Consider the following 15,755-nt stretch of genomic DNA (forward strand, 5'->3'; position numbering starts at 1 on the left):
AAAACTGCATGGATTTCAAAAATTTTTGTACCAAAATATCTTTTATTTCCATTTTTGCACAGATTTTTTGAAGGTCCCACAAATACGCTATATATAAATATATGCAAGGATATTTCCCAAAGTTTGTAGAAAAATGGAATTAAAAGATAATATGCATGTCTATAAGCTTTTTGAAGACTGTGTGTGTGTGTGTGTACCCCATTTCATTTGAGAATATAGTGAAGTAGGCATTGTTACTTCTCATTGCCTGGGTTGAGAGAATTGGATCTCAGAGACCAGTTCTATTCAGGAAATAGCAAAACTAGAGCCTGAGTCAGGGTTTTCCAACTCTTCTTACCTCTTCCTAACTGCAGACCAGCAAGACTGAGAAATGGCACTTGTATTGGCTTAAATGCTGAGTCACTGGCTTTCTACGCTGGCTTGCATGGGATGCCTATATTTTAAAAATTTATTTATTTTCACTTTATTTGAAAGGCAAAGAGATATCTTCCATCTGTTGGTTCATTCCTCAAATGCTTACAACAGCCAAGGGTGGGGACAGCTGAATCCAGGAGCCAGAACCTAACTTGAATCTCCCCTATGGCTAGTAGGACCCAAGTATTTGAGCCATCATCTGCTGCCCCTCAGGGTATGCATTGACAGGAAGCTTGATCAGAAACAGAGGTTGGCCGGCGCCCTGGCTCACTAGGCTAATCCTCTGCCTTGTGGCGCCAGCACCCCGGATTCTGTCCCGGTTGCTCCTCTTCCAGTCCAGCTCTCTGCTGTGGCCCAGGAGGGCAGTGGAGGATGGCCCAAGTGCTTGGGCCCTGCGCCCGCATGGGAGACCAGGAGGAAGCACCTGGCTCCTGGCTTCGGATGAGTGCAGCATGCAGGCCGTAGTGGCCATTTGAGGGGTGAACCAACGGCAAAGGAAGACCTTTCCCTCTGTCTGTCTGTCTCTCTCTAACTCTGCCTGTCAAAAAAAAAAAAAAAGAAAAAAAAAAAAAAAGAAAAAGAAAAAGAGGTCCATGGACCCCAAGCTAGGAACTCGGATATAGGATGCAGGAGTCCCAAGTGGTAGTTTTAACTCCTGTATCTAACTCCTGCCCCTAGATACCTGTCTGAACAAATTTTGTGATGGCTTTGATGGGATATTAGCAACAACCACAGCCATAAAACAATGATGACAGCAATGACCATAACTAGGTCTGCTAAAATATACTTTCTTGGTTTTAAAGCACTTTACAATATAGAATCTCATTTATAGCTTAGAAGAGCACTTAAAAGTTGGCAGGACACATTAGATTTCTCTCATTTAGGTTAGGAGATTACCCAGGTGACAAAGAGCTCAAGGCTGGGACTTGGATTATCTCATTTTAATCTAATCTAGGGCTCTTTCCTTTTTTTTTTTTTTTTTTTTTTTTTTTTGACAGGCAGAGTAGACAGAGAGAGAGAGAGAGAAAGGTGTTCCTTTTTCTGTTGTTTTACCCCCCAAATGGCCGCTACGGCCGGTGTTGCGCCGATCTGAAGCCAGGAGCCAGGTGCTTCCTCCTGGTCTCCCACGTGGGTGCAGGGCCCAAGCACTTGGGCCATCCTCCACTGCCTTCTTGGGTCACAGCAGAGAGCTGGACTGGAAGAGGAGCAACCGGGATAGAATCTGGCACCCCAACCGGGATTAGAACCCGGGGTACTGGTGCCGCAGGCGGAGGATTAGTCTAGTGAGCCACGGTGCCGCCCACCCCCCCTTTTTTTAAGGTTTTTTATTTATTTGAGAGGTAGAGTTATAGACAGAGAAAGGGAGAAAGGTCTTCCTTCCGCTGGTTCACTCCCCAAGTGGCCACAACAGCTGTAGCTGCACTGATCTGAAGCCATTAGCATAGTGCTTCTTCCTGGTCTCCCATGTGGGTAGAGGGGCCCAAACATTTGGGCCATCCTCTATACTCCTTTCCCAGGCTGTAGCAGAGAGCTGGATCGGAAGAGGAGCAGCCGGGACTAGAACCGGCACCCATATGGGAGGCAGGCAGAGGGTTAACCTACTGCGCCACAGTGCTGGCCTGGGCCCTTTCTTTTAAGAACAGAAACTCCTACAGACTTCCCAGAAGTTGTTTGCACTCTTTGAAGGGCTTTGACTGCAAATAAGGGGCATAAAATATGGATTCATCCATCATGTACTTAACTGAGCTCCTATTGTGTGTGTCAGACACTCAAAGGATCATAATTAAATAGGTTAGAAGATAATTTAACAGTGTAATTTGTTATTTGTACTTGATAATACAAGATTAGTAAAATGCTGTGGAAATAGAGTAAGAAGTGATTAAGCCATTGAATTGAACCTGAAAGGACAAATAGTGGGTTTCCTCCAGGGAGAGAAGCAAGGCAGGTTGTTCTAAGAAAACCAGAACTGTAATAAATAATGTTCTTTTGGGGGAATAGGAAGTCAATGTGCAAGCATGGCGTGGATGTATAGGAAGTAATGTCGGAAAATGATGCTGGAAGTATGTAGACTGCCAGATTGCAGAGGGCCTTGAATGCCAGGTTCAGGAGTTGCTGAATTTGGCCTGACCATTCCAGACTTGTTAGCAAGGGGATGGCATGATTGTATTTGCTGTTTTATGAAGAAAATATTAATTGCAAGGAGAAGTTGAGTTGGATCGGGGAGAAGTTAGAAGCCATTGTAGTAGTTTAGCAGTAAGAAGGAGGCCTGAATTGTTTGTAATTCCTAATTATATGTTGAAAAGTGGAAAGGTAACATGAATGAGCCTTAAGGACTTTTAGATGTGATACTCTAGTTGGGTTTTAGGTGACCATTCTAGTTTTCCAACATTTGTACACCCACACATACTGCTTATTTTGGCTTTCTCAGACTTAGGCTAATTCTCCTTGATTCTTTAATCCAACCATTGATTTACTTCTCTATCTTCAAAAAAAGGAAAAAAAGTTGTAGGTCTCTGATCTTATGGATTCTTTCTGTAAGATATGATCTTTGATCTCATAGGATTCTTTTGGCTGAGGAATGCAAGTATAAACAAAGTTTTGAAGATTTGGATGCTATGATTATGTGACTATATACACCTCACATACCTTTTATGTATTTGGAACTGTTGCTGTATGGTTGAAAGGCTGCCTTCTAAGCACTTTGGGTAAATTATCTCAGCTAGTGACCTCTGGTAGGGAAACATTAGCAGCTGATCTTCTGTTCTCTCCATCTCAGGCTTCTTGCTGAAGGCTGAAGAATTTAGATGTTAGATAAGGGACCAATGCTTCATGTCAGCACCACACTTTTTGGAATATTCTTTCCTTCTAGTAGTTGAGGAGCACTCATCCTAGTCTTAAAATGTTACCATGAGGGAAAGAATTAGAAATAAATCAATAAATATGAATAATTTCCTCATTAAATTATAAGCATCCAGAATTCATATATATTGCATAAAAGGTTGACTTGAGTCTCAGAGGTACACTAAGTTTTCCTGCTTTAACATGAAGATGTCTCTTTCCCACTTCATCCAAATTTATGTTATGCTGTGGGGAAAGGCTTTCAAATAGTCTTAAAGATTTAGTTAGAAGGCATTCTTGGGGGCTCCTCCCATATTCAAATCAATGTTTCCATGAAAAAGAGGAGGTACTTTGAGGCTATTCTCATTGCTCATATGCTGGATGGGCTTCAAGTTCCCCTAAGACCCAGAAAGTTCCATGTACATAACAACACTCATGTCTTAGGGGTACTATAAGGACTAAACCAGAGAGTGGAGCCACTAGAATAAAGTCTGTTACAAACTGGGGTTTAGGAAACATGTTTCTTTAGTCACAAGTTTATTACAGAAATGAAAGAAATACAGGCTTCCTTATGTGGGTTTTGACTTAGTTTTCAAAACCATTCATTGGCAAAATGATACAAGGGTACTTCAAAAAGTTTGTGGAAAATGAAATTAAAGGATTTATTGTTTTGTTAAAAAATTGAAATTCACACATAGGTTTTTCATAATAGGCACTTTCCATGAACCTCATATGCGTGGATTTCAAAATTGTTTGAACTAAACTTAGCTTTTAATTACATTTTCCACAGACGTGGAGGTATCTTCATATTTAAAATTTCTTGGTTTTCAAATGTCTGTAACAGATTATGAAGAGTCAAAACTGAAATTACATGGTCATTTGCACACTTGATTATTTACAAAATAGGCCCATTTTTCAATTTTTTTCTCCTCGGGCTGATTATAGAATGTAGAACAATCCAGTTAGCTTGAATGGTGCCTTCCCTGGGGTTGACATAGCTTGAAGAATCCTTATTTTTCTGATGTTATAAAGCTCTGTCCACAAACTACTCTGAAGTTCCTGGAAAAGCTTTTTCTCTTTTTAAACAAATGGCTGGTGCAGGTGCATAATTCAATAGATACAGCCTGTAACTTATCTTATAGTCTTCAAAAATGGCATTACGTCATGCTTTTACAGAATTTTAGCCAGATTCTCTTGGCCATTCAAATGCCCATCTAACAAATATTTACTGAAAAACCTATTGTATTTTTTTAAGTACCTGTGCTATACCAGTGAGCAAGTCACAGTCCTTAATATCATCCCAAGTTTAATTGAGTTGAGAAAAAAAAATTTTTTTAATTTAGGTGTTGCCAATGTGATCGTGATGAGAGGTGAGACTTTTAAGATGCAATTAGACCGTGAGGGCTTCTTCCTCATTAAGGAGAGTAAGGCTCTTACGAAAGAAGCTTCTGGCAAGCATTCTTTTTTTTTTTTTAAAGATTTATTTTATTTGTTTGAAAGATAGAGTTATAGAGAGAGGTAGAGACAGAGATAGAGGTCTTCCATCCGCTGGTTCACTCCCTAGATGGCTGCAATGGCCGGAGCTGAGCCGATCTGATCCGAAGCCAGGAGCCAGGGGCTTCTTCCGGGTCTTTCACATAGGTGCAGGGGCCCAAGGACTTGGGCCATTCTCCACTGCTATCCCAGGTGATAGGAGAGAGCTGAATCGGAAGAGGAGCATCTGGAATTCAAACCGGCGCCCATATGGGATGCTGGCGTTTCAGGCCAGTGCTTCAACTCGCTGCGCCACAGTTCTGGCCCATATAATATGTTTTATGTTACAAAAATTATTTGATGGTTGTTGCTGTCTGAAATGGGAGGCACTTCTATTGCCTTTTGAGGAGGGAGTAATATAGAAATAACCAAACTTTAAAAATTACTTGTATTTGAGTAAGTGACTGGAATATCCATTTTCATTGACCTAATTGTCATATAGATGTACAGTTATTTAATCTACTAGACAATTTGTATTTCTGCAGTATTATCTTTTTCATGCTTCATTATCACTGTGTATATTCAAAGTATTGAACCTGTTTAGTAAATATTATTTCAATTAATTTGTGAGCTTTAAATAATATTATTAAATATATTCTTTGATATGCTCCCCATGTTTTTATAGAGTTGAAAATTGTTGATGCTGGTAAAAACATTCAGTAAAATAACCTGCTCATATATTCATTAGAGTTTTAAAAATTATTTACATGTTTATATTTCCTAAATGGTTTTGGTTATGGAAAATAACTTTTTAAGCTAATTCTGAGCTCTGAGGCTGAGGTCCAACCTCATGGCTTGGTTTTCTCTGAAGAACATTAATAAAGTAGAACATATTATGTCCTGGCAAGAATTGTAGTAGTACAATCTTTAAAAAACAAAAACCGAAAAACAAGAGTTTAAATTTGCTCATAACACAATAAACTTCTTGAAGATTGGGATTTACCGCAGTACCTTGATACAAGATTGATATTTCTCAAATGTTTGCCAATTTGAGTTGAACTGAGGTGAAAAAGGAAACAGAATTTGACTCAGTCTCCCAGGTTTTCCTTATTTAATATGTATAGGGCTTCCCTGGCAAGCCATCCTTTCTTATTCATTTAAAAAAATTTCATTTTATTATGTTCATCTTTGATGTGGAAAATTTTTATGGCCTCCTGCTGTGACTCATTTTGATGCTGTGTTAACTGCTTCCTTGGAGCCCAGCCTTTCCAACTAAGCTGTGGTAGTCAGCCCCCTGAAGTCAGCTTGCATGTGGGTAGAAATTATAACAACGTCCAGTGATACCCCAACTTCTAGGTAAAACAGAGAACTAAAATGGAAAACCCTATATCACGTAACTCACTAAACAAGCAAACAAACAAAAAAACTCTGGGGCATCTGTATCTTCCTGTTAACTTTTGGTTACCCAAATGAATTAGTTTTCTACAATGATATGATAGTGCTACAGTTTGTAAAAAAAAAAAAAAGGATTAAAGTCTGGGTTAATTTTGATGCAGAAACATCTCTCTAAGATTTATTTATTTGAAAGGCAGAGCCAGAGAGAGAGGAAGAGACACAGAGATCTTCATTTGCTGGTTCACTCTTCAAATGACTGCAGTGGTGGGGATAAGTGAGGCTGAAGCCAGGAGCCAGGAATTCCATCTGGGTCTCCCATGTGGGTAGCAGGAAACCTAGTACTTAAGCCATTTTATCTGTTGCCTCCCAGGTACATTAGCAGGAAGCTGGATCACAAGCATAGAATAGCCAGGATTTGAACCAGGCACTCTGATATGGAATGTGTTTATCCCAAGGGGTGGCTTCTCCTGCTGCACCACAACTCCCTTTCTTAGTGCAGACTTTTGACCTCCATAAATAACAGGAGAGTTTTTTAAGAGTTATTAGAAATTGCATATTATGGGGGAAAAAAAACTCTGCAGGGATAAAAATTCCATTTGCCATGAACTTTTTGAAGTACCCTTGCAAAAAAGGTCACGTATGACAAATTTCCCAAGTTAAAAAATTCTGTGAAGTCCAGTTAAACTAGCATTTAACTTCAGAAACCATGTCTATATATAATCTAATCATCACAATCACATACAAATTATATGTATATACATATATGTACATACACACAAACACACACACACACAATAAGTAGATAGTTTCATTATGAAATTAAAGAGGAAAAAAAAGTCCATAAAAGACATTTAGAATTCTCCATGCCACCCTTTGTTCACAACTAAGAGATTTGATACTTTGCTTTTTCCATTCTTGAATCTCAGAGTTTCTCAAACTTTAGTGTACTTATGAATTATTATTACTGTAGCCTCACAGGGAACTATTAACCATTTTTAGAAACTTATCTCTTTATGATACTTCCATACATATATTATCAGAGAAATCAATCAAGAGTCAAATTCCTCAAGAAACCTTTAACCCTTTCTGCCCAGATGTCTCAGTTATGGAATAGAAAGCCCAGACCCTGACGACCTCAACTTGCTTCTTGGGCACAAAGGAACTGAGGTCCCAAGCGTCCTGACTGTACTCCTGGTTCCCTTTGTGAGGCACATCAGCGGGGCCGTCTGCTCTGTGGGGGTGCCGTTGGACATCATTTAGGGTGGGCTTGGAGCCTTGCGTCTTGCAGAGATCCCGTGGGATGCCTCAGAAACTTCCTGAGTGACTCCGACAACTATGGGGCTTTTGGTCTTAGCTCAGAATAAACAGATATTAGCAGCGACCCAGCAGAGGGTGAGAGGCCAGTTCTGGTAAACTTGTGTTCCAGGCAGGGGGCCGTCCTGCCGCTCTCAGAACCGGCTGTCATCTGCTCTCTTGTCACACTGACACGGCCCCCTGGCTGGGCTGATTGGTCGGGGGCAATAACTGATATGGAATACTGATGTCCTCACCGGCGATTCCTTCCGCTCCAGAGGGACCCTTTCCACCCCTCTTCTCACCCCCTGGAGCCCAGCAAGGTGCCCACCCTCCCCCGACCATGCCGCCCCTGCACCCGGAGGGGGAGGACTGGTCCTGGGCGTGATGCTCTGAGACCGTGAAATCCACCAGGCTGCTCTCGCTCCGGCTCGCTCTCCAGAGAGTCCTGTTCCAGACTTCTCAGGGTTTTTACAGCACAAACAACTGCATGCGGCCCGAGGGGAGGCTGAAAGGGACTTGGACTTGGGTGGTGGTTGCATCGCCTCTCCTCACTTTGCTGGCCTCCTCCTGAGTAGCACCTGGGGGCTCATGGTGGATTCCTCTCTGCGGAAGACACTGAGGAGAGATCCCTGCTCCTTCGGTTGACTCTGTATTTTTATGGTAAGTGCTTGACTTGAATGAGCTGCTCTGCTGCAGTGAAGGGAACCGCTCGCTGTCTTCCCTGCCCGGCTTAGTGACCTTCCTTCTGCATTCCTTCTGTTTGCACCGGTCCTTCTCTGCGGGTGACCAAGCTAACTAAGATGCCAGAGGTCATTTGTCTGGATTGTTTGTCTTTTAATTTTTTTTTCCTCCCGTAAACCCGAGCTCTTCAGCTGTGATGGAAACAGAAGAGCTTTCTCTTTGTCCTTGAAGCAGCAGCCGGGGAAAATGTGTTCGCGATGGGAAACTGCAGCAGTGTGCAGGGGATCTGTGGAGGATGACTGACAAATTTGGGCAAGATGAATCCTCAGCGTGCTGAGGGCCACTCTCTCTCCGGATCTGGCAGAGCTGGAGGGGGATCTGCCTACATAGCAAACTATTCCATCTTTCTTGGGGAAGCTGTGCACTCACGTGTGAGTTATGTCGGAGTCTGCTGTGGGCAGCGTGCTTCACTCACCTGCCTGTGGGTCCAGAATGGCCCTGTGTCTTGTGGGGTTTACAACTTGGGCAGGAACATTCACAGCGGGAGGGATCCTGTGCTGGCAGCCTGAGTAGACTGCATGACCTCATTGCTTCCTTCCCTTCCTGGTCTCAGGGCACCCAGTTCTGCAAACCATATTTTGCAGCCTCTTCGGAGGGTGATGGGCAGTGATGAGAGGAACATTTTTGAGTTGACAGCAGAGTTTCATTCTCCTGCTGGGAGACAAAGATGCTTTGAGGCTATTGGAATGGTTAGAGTTTTGTAAGAGAAAATAAGCAAGTTTCTAATGGAGACAGTATGTGTCGGATTATTTATTCTAGGGCAGAACTCTTAGAATGGTGCTCTTATTTTTTTCCTTGCCTCCTTCAAAGAGCACCCCAACTTCAATTGTATCCCTGCCCAAAGGAAAACAAGAATATTTTGGTAGTTTTATCAAGACTGTGCATCGCAGGCATCTCTCTCTCTTTTTTTAAGTAGCCAGTATGTTGGATTATTTTGGTGAATAAGCTTTGCAATTGTAATCCTGTTTAGTTCTTTTCAAGTCCAGGGGTTGGAGATGGCTTATCTCATTTGATCTTGTGTGGGTTTTTCAATTCTGGTAGGTCCCTTTCACTCTATGCAGCGATCCCTTCAAATGCAACTCAACCTCTGATTCATATGGTACTGTACTAATACACTGTGATATTTGCGATAAATGAAGGAGAAAATATGAAATTTCTGAACTCTCCCTTGGCTCACTGGAGTTTAGAATGTAAAAGTTCCTTAACTGTCTTGCTCATTTGCACGACTTTTATTTCCACTGGCTGTGTGGATTTTTCTTAAAATAGTGGTGATGACATCAGACGTATGCTTTCATCCTGTTCTCTGGGTCCAAAGTAGATATATTTGGTGTTTTTATTTTATTTTTCTGTGAAGTTTCTTCCATATATAAAAGCATAAAAGCCTACATTTAAATACAGAACAAGACTGTAGATATTCACCTAACAGCCCAGTGTGAGTAAACTCAACAAATAGAATGACAGCAAAACAAGCAAAAAACAAAAACCAACAAATTCTTCTTGCATTCTGTAGTTCTCTGATTCCTTAAATAATGTTTGAAATACTTTCAGCATTGTTTGGATTAGCTAATATCCCCTCTTTCCTACACTGAATTGTGGTCCTTAGCAAAACTGTGTTATGACTGACTGACTTCCCTGCTTCCTCCTGATGATTCTTTAATGCTTAGCTGTTTGTTTTAATCCTTAGCGGTGGTTCCTTATTTTGCTTAATCTTTTCTTTTTCTCCAGTTGAAAGGATTTTATCGGGTGCCTGGCAACTCAACTTGAGGTATTCATCAAGAGGCAAAGAGTTAGAATCAGCTTGGGTGTCATGGAGATAGACTTTGTAGTTCACACTGCAGGCAATTTTCAAATGCATTTAGAAAATATTTCATTTTAATTAGGGAGCAACTTTAGCTTTGTGAGAAAAATGTCCTTAGGTTTCTTTTATTTTGTTCAACAGTTTCCCTATGTAATCAGCAAACATACCCAAGTATATGTAATGTATGTGTATATACACACAAATGTCCTGCATGCTTATTATGTTTACATATTTTCAGTAGATACAGCATGCTCTTTTAGAGGAGAAGAGGAAAAAAAAATCTGGAGATATTGCTTAACATCCTCTAGCTATATTTTTTTCTTTAGGATATTCCCACCTCCAGATGAAGCCCTTGGGAATTTCCTTGAATTGGGAGCGTGCATTCTTCAGCATTTCCTTGTCTCACAGCATGGTGTCATGTTACTGCCTTTGCAGGGTCTGTGTAAGCAGCATAGAAAACTACTGCAGGAAAAATGGGTAAAAACTGTGCTGAGTGGAGTCTCTAACCTCTTGGTGGGGTGAAGTCACTGCAACATTTTTATTGTGTGTGTTTATTTTGCTGTTGTGCCTTGCAACTGATTTTTGCTTGCAACCTGAGCCAACTGTAGTTATTTGAAATGGACCTGGAAACCCTAGAGTGGTGTAGTTGCACCTACTAATTTTTCACACTCTTTAATTACAGCTGTTATCAAAACTATGTTTTTTGTTGTTTTTACTGTTTCTTTAGATAATGTTTTAATTTGAAACCTGCACTTTACATTATGAACCAGGATGTTCCATTTTATATCCTCTTGCTTTCTGTTCTGTTTCCCACTTCTGCTCTCTATAATTGTGTATGTGAACATGCACACATGAACACAAACTCAGTATTGTGCGACAATTAATGAAGAGTTGGTCACAGCTTCTCTTAGTAACCAAACTGCACATGTTCAAACCATAATCACTGGGGGAAGAAATTGTCCCTATTAATATAAATACAACCTCATACTTGTGCAGGCATTCTTGTCACTGAAACTCTTTTCCTTAGTTGATTACCAGGACCAGAAATAGAATCAGTTTTGCATTTTAATTAATGACATTCTGGATCAGTCTAGGTTGGACTGCCCTCAAGTCTTGACATGTTTACTGTCTAAAAAGGTCTTTGTGTGGGGGAGGTAGGTGGGTGACACAAAGTAAAATCATTTGATTGTGTGATACAGCCTTTCTTTGGGAATTGAATGAACCATATCATTAGGATGCTGGTCGAATTTTTCTGTTGCTTTTTCTAATATAATTAAGTCAATATATTCCCTTTCACCATCTCTGCATGAGCCCCTTTTAGAGTAGAAAAAGCAATGTGCAGCTCCCACATAAAGATTATAAGAGGGAGGACCATTCAGCAGAGAGGCAAAACCACTTCCAACATCAGTTTTGGTGATCTACTTTGAAAGGAACTTGCTATTCAATTGGCAACTCAGATTGTATAAAATAGGAGAAATGCTTCATAAACTGTGTTGAAAACTGCATTTTTGAACTGTGCCTCCCTACTGAATTCATTTAGGGCTGTAGTCACTAGATCAGCCTCTCAGGACTAAAAAACATGTCCACAGTGGCATAATAATCTATCCAGACTGTCAGAAATGTTTATGTTGCCAGTTATACCTCTTTGGTGGTAGAAGGAGATGGCAGAACATTGGAGGAAAACCAAGTCACAGCCCCAAAATAATGCGAGACAAAAGGGGGAAAATTCTTCCCTATATTTAGCATTTAATTCTCCAGCCAGGCTGTTGGCTGTTAAGTCTGAAGTTCTAAGATATTGCTAAAAACACATGACAGGTTTTGTGGGCCTTTTCTCTAAAAGAAATCCTTGACCCTTCCTTAGGTGTTTGCTGAATGAGCTTTTGGCTTGTATGAGACAGTAGCCCTTCTTATAGAAAGCAGACATATTGTAATGCAGCAGGAATTCATTTACTTACATTTTTCCCTGTTGATCCCCCACGGGGGACCTCCTGAGAGTGTCTGAGAGGGAATGAGTGGAGATCATCAGAGACCATGGCCAGTCACAGAGAGATAGCTTCAGGATTCCTAGGTTCCTGTCCAGCCTTCACCACTTGCTGTCTGATTCAGGTTCTATATTTGCTGCTTTCGACTTGGGCCAGATACTCCACTAAAAATGTGGATTTATGGTATTTACCTCTGTTTATTACTTGATGGATGGTCATTTCTGAGCAGTTGACCCATATTAGACATTCTCAGAAACGATGGGCTGCAAGGCTCCTGGAATGGTCAGAGTGACATGAGCATCAGGGCTACTCAGGGAACAGTGATAATAGTGAACCTCCATGAATAGGGCTCATGTGTGTGGGATGACCATCTGCGTCTCCTGGGACGTGTTGAAATGTCTTCTGTCATCAAAAGGGACCTCAAGGGAGGGGCATCTTAACTACTTTCTTCATTCATAGAAGTTAAGGAAACAAAGTAACTTCCGCAGGCAGAGTTGGAGAGCTACATTTAGGGAAGAAGAATACAATGCAAGGTGCATTTATTTTCTCAGGACCCTGCTCCATTCTTGCTGTGGGATCCCTTCTACAATACACAGCTGACACTCACTGTGTCATTCATTGGTCACAAAACTTCTTTGTGGTGTCTTACTCACTGGTATCCATTATGTCTGGATTCATTTCATGCAGATTACGTGGCTGTACCAGTCAGAGTGAGTCATGTCAAGCAAATGTTCATGATAATTGGTTCATGCTTGTGTGGTACTGCATTTTTTAATATTGAAATTCTATTCTTAGGAACATTTTAAGAATTTTTACAAACATTATGTTTCTCCTCTGTGTTTAAACTATTTAAGTGATTATTTGTTGTTTTTTTTTTTTTAAAGGGAATGATGTTTATGGATTGATTCTTTCATGCATTCATTCATTTACCCAATAGTTGTTGAGCACCTACTGTGTGCAGCCTACTGCCCCACCTTAGGGGTCCGGTGATAAAACAGCCAGATTCAGCCATTGCTTTGTGAGCTCAGAATCCAGTCATGCTTCATGGAGTTGATTGTCTCTTGATTCTCAGCCAGAGTCCTGCTTACTGTTTCACACAGTTTCTCAAAGAATCCAGTCAGAAAATAGTTTGCATGAGCAGGTTTTGCCTGTGGTCATTCTGCTCAGAAGTTCTTTCCATAAAAAGGCACCTTTGCTGTCATTGCAATGTGTATCTTACAGTGTTCCCAAAACATTATTTTTAGCTTCTGATTTTGTTACTTGACTGAACAAAAGCAATTAATTAGCTAAAGTTGTTTGTACTATGGCTGATTTACAAAATGACAATTCCATTTTTTTTTTTTTTGGTAGAACTAACCTGTTCCCTGAAATCCTAAACTCATAATCTGTATAGTACTGTGTCTATAATACTACTTAAAGATCTAATTCCATTGCTCTGAGGAGCAGGCCCTTTGTGATGTATAGGCTTGTGTCCTCATTCTGCTGTTTGTTCTGAAGCTCAAATTGAATGCTCTAGAAATACCCAAACCATTTATTGTGCTTCGGAATAGTACTTTGGTTTGCCTCAGTGCCTTTGCACATGCTATGTCTCACCTCAAATGTGTCTACTGTTTTAGATGAAACTTTCATGGAAAGTTCAATCAACTATGATCTTCCTGAAGCTTTTTGAGATTTGTCATCTGTATTTACCCTATTGCCCAAAGCTGAGATAGGCAGACCATCTCTGTCTTCTTGTATCACTTGGTACAAAGATCTCATGGAACTCCACAGATTATAATGTAATTGCTTGTGATGCACTTTCTCAAATAGATTTTTTTAAAAGAATTATTTATTTGAAAGGCAAAAGTTACAAGAGGGAGAGGCAGAGGCAGAGAGAGAGAGAGAAATCTTCTACCTGCTGGATCACTCCCCAAACATCTGCAAAGACCAGATCTGGGCCAGACAAAAGCCAGGGGCTTCATCTGGGTCTCTCATGTGGGTGCAGGGGCCCAAGTACTTGGGCCATCTTCTACTGCTTTCCTAGGCATGTTACTAAGGAGTTGGATTGGAAGTGGAACAATGGGAACTTGAACCAATGCCCATATGGGATGCCTGCACTGCAGACAGCAGCTAAACCTGCTACACCGCAGTGTCAGCTCCAGGGACTATATGTTCATATCTGTTTCCGAAGGCCTGATTCCATGACTACAGTTTGGTAGATACCCAATAATTCTTGAACAAATAGATAAGGAATCATCATCTAAAACCCATAGTGCTGGCTTTAGCAGCTACTGCTGTATGTGGAAACTTACTTTTTCAAACCAATGTGATTATGTGATTCACACTAAGAAGAACAAAGAGATTGACAGACATCCTGATTTTCATTAGAAATTCTATATAAAAACTCCTGAAAATGCCTCTGCTTCCAAATGACTTTCAGTAAACCAAGAATTTATTAAGTGCTTTCTGTTAGCAATACATTACATTAGGTCCCAAGGATTGAAAGATTTTAGAAGCAACATACTTTTTGTCCTCTAAAAGGCTACAGACTAGTAAGGATTTGTCCCGTGTGTAAAGGGCTTGTGACAAAGGCAGACTGTTTGTAATTAGATATTTTAGTAGGCTGTAGACTTGAAGGTAAGGCAGACAGTAGAGAGTGAATTCTGTTCAGAAAGGTTGACTTGAGCAAGGAATTAAAGATCTGGTGGGTGTGTCAACAATAGCATGGCTTTGGTAGGGTAGAGTGTTACGATGGCAGAAAGGGAAGAGTGGAAAATATGGGGGAAGACAACAAACCTTTGAGTGGGGGAGATAGGGATTATTTCAGAAGATCTAAATGTCATTTATTATTTTTTGAGAGTTGGAGGATGATTAATAGGGTCTGGAAAAAACCAAATGGAAATTTGTTTGGAACCTCTCCTCAGGTTTAATTAAATCAAAAGCATGTATTCAGCAGTGAGGGAAAACCTTTGCTTAGTATATAACTGCATAAGACATTTGCTCCTCACCCATGCCATTGCCCTTGAGGATACACTTTGACATTGAAAGTCATCACAGGGAAATGGAGCCATGAAATCTAACTTAAATCACTCAGTTTAGACCTGGAGAGAGTTTCAGGTTGAGATCTCTGGGGTGCCTGTTGATAAACCATCCAGTATGTGAAGAACCCCATGGGCCTTTGGTACTTTCACTGATAATAACTTAGTTATGTTGATTTTTATGTGCCGTTTACAAGAAATATTATTTTATGAGCTTGTGGGAAATGCATGCATAAGCTAGTGTCATGTAAGTGACAAAGTGGCTTAGAAAATTCTTAAGTAGATTCAGTGCCCCCTCTAAGTGTGATATCTGCTGTGCCTCTTACCTCCTTTCCTTTTTCTTAAAGAATCTGTGAGCATATTTATAGGGAATAGTAAGTTGGTAGGTTTTGGGCATTCCAGAGTTAGATCTGATGAGATTGCTCTCTGCCTTGAAATTAACCTAAAAGATGGAAGAACTTGGAGGGGGCTGGCACCATGGCTCTCTTGGTTAATCCTCTGCCTGCGGCACCCACTTCCCATATGGGAGCCGGGTTCTAGTCCTGGCTGCTCCTCTTCCAGTCCAGCTCTCTGCTGTGGCCCAGGAAGGCAGAGGAGGATGGTCTAAGTGCTTGGGCCCTGCACCCGCATGGGAGACCAGGAGGAAGCACCTGGCTGCTGGCTTCAGATCGGTGTAGCTCCAGCTGTAGCGGCCATTTGGGGGGTGAACCAATGGAAGGAAGACCTTTCTCTCTGTCTCTCTCACTATCAAACTCTATCTGTCAAACAAAACAAAACAAAACAAAATAAGAACTTGGAGGA

The 15,755-nt window shown here is 41.0% G+C and overlaps 1 protein-coding gene across 4 annotated transcripts in view; it reads left to right on the forward strand.

Annotated features, from left to right (window-relative positions):
* The window catches only part of ANO4 (anoctamin 4), a 561,128-nt gene that overhangs the window by 114,384 nt on the left and 430,989 nt on the right, over nucleotides 1–15,755 (forward strand). For 2 of the 4 annotated variants that reach the window (XM_002711221.6, XM_089308859.1), the window contains exon 1: nucleotides 7,326–8,076. The exons of the other annotated variants lie outside the window; for them this stretch is intronic. The gene's annotated coding sequence lies outside the window, so the exon portion shown is untranslated. Of the gene's footprint in view, nucleotides 1–7,325; nucleotides 8,077–15,755 lie in introns of those variants that run through there. 4 annotated transcript variants of the gene reach the window in all.

The sequence above is a fragment of the Oryctolagus cuniculus genome, chromosome 11, assembly GCF_051225735.1.
Source record: "Oryctolagus cuniculus isolate XC-2025 breed Fujian yellow rabbit chromosome 11, ASM5122573v1, whole genome shotgun sequence".
NCBI classification, from domain to species: Eukaryota; Metazoa; Chordata; class Mammalia; order Lagomorpha; family Leporidae; genus Oryctolagus; species Oryctolagus cuniculus.